Source organism: Austrofundulus limnaeus, unplaced genomic scaffold (genome assembly GCF_001266775.1).
Source record: "Austrofundulus limnaeus strain Quisiro unplaced genomic scaffold, Austrofundulus_limnaeus-1.0 Scaffold1189, whole genome shotgun sequence".
Classification (NCBI taxonomy): domain Eukaryota; kingdom Metazoa; phylum Chordata; class Actinopteri; order Cyprinodontiformes; family Rivulidae; genus Austrofundulus; species Austrofundulus limnaeus.
In genome coordinates this window covers 117,806-118,120 of record NW_013953591.1, presented here as the reverse complement: position 1 = coordinate 118,120, position 315 = coordinate 117,806, and the positions used below count along the sequence as shown (strand labels likewise).

The window sequence follows — 315 nt, the reverse complement described above, 5'->3', positions numbered from 1 at the left end:
ATCATGGGTTAGTTTATAGGTTTGCAGGTTAAATCATAGATTAGTTTATAGGTTTGTAGGTTAGATCATAGGTTAGTTCATAGGTTTGCAGGTTAAATCATAGGTTACTTTATAGGTTTGCAGGTTAAATCATAGGTTAGTTTATAGGTTTGTAGGTTAAATCATAGGTTAGTTTATAGGTTTGTAGGTTAGATCATAGGTTAATTTATAGGTTTGTAGGTTAGATCATAGGTTAGTTTATAGGTTTGCTGTTTAAATCATAGGTTAGTTTATAGGTTTGTAGGTTAGATCATAGGTTAATTTATAGGTTTGTAG

The 315-nt window shown here is 30.2% G+C and overlaps 1 long non-coding RNA gene across 3 annotated transcripts in view; it reads left to right on the top strand.

Annotated features, from left to right (window-relative positions):
* The window catches only part of LOC106534489 (uncharacterized), a 3,420-nt gene that overhangs the window by 1,189 nt on the left and 1,916 nt on the right, over nucleotides 1-315 (top strand). The window contains exon 2 of one of the 3 annotated variants that reach the window (XR_001312353.1): nucleotides 84-307. This is a non-coding gene — a long non-coding RNA (uncharacterized LOC106534489). The remainder of the gene's footprint in view (nucleotides 1-83; nucleotides 308-315) is intronic. The other 2 variants (XR_001312354.1, XR_001312352.1) reach the window with 2 other exon arrangements.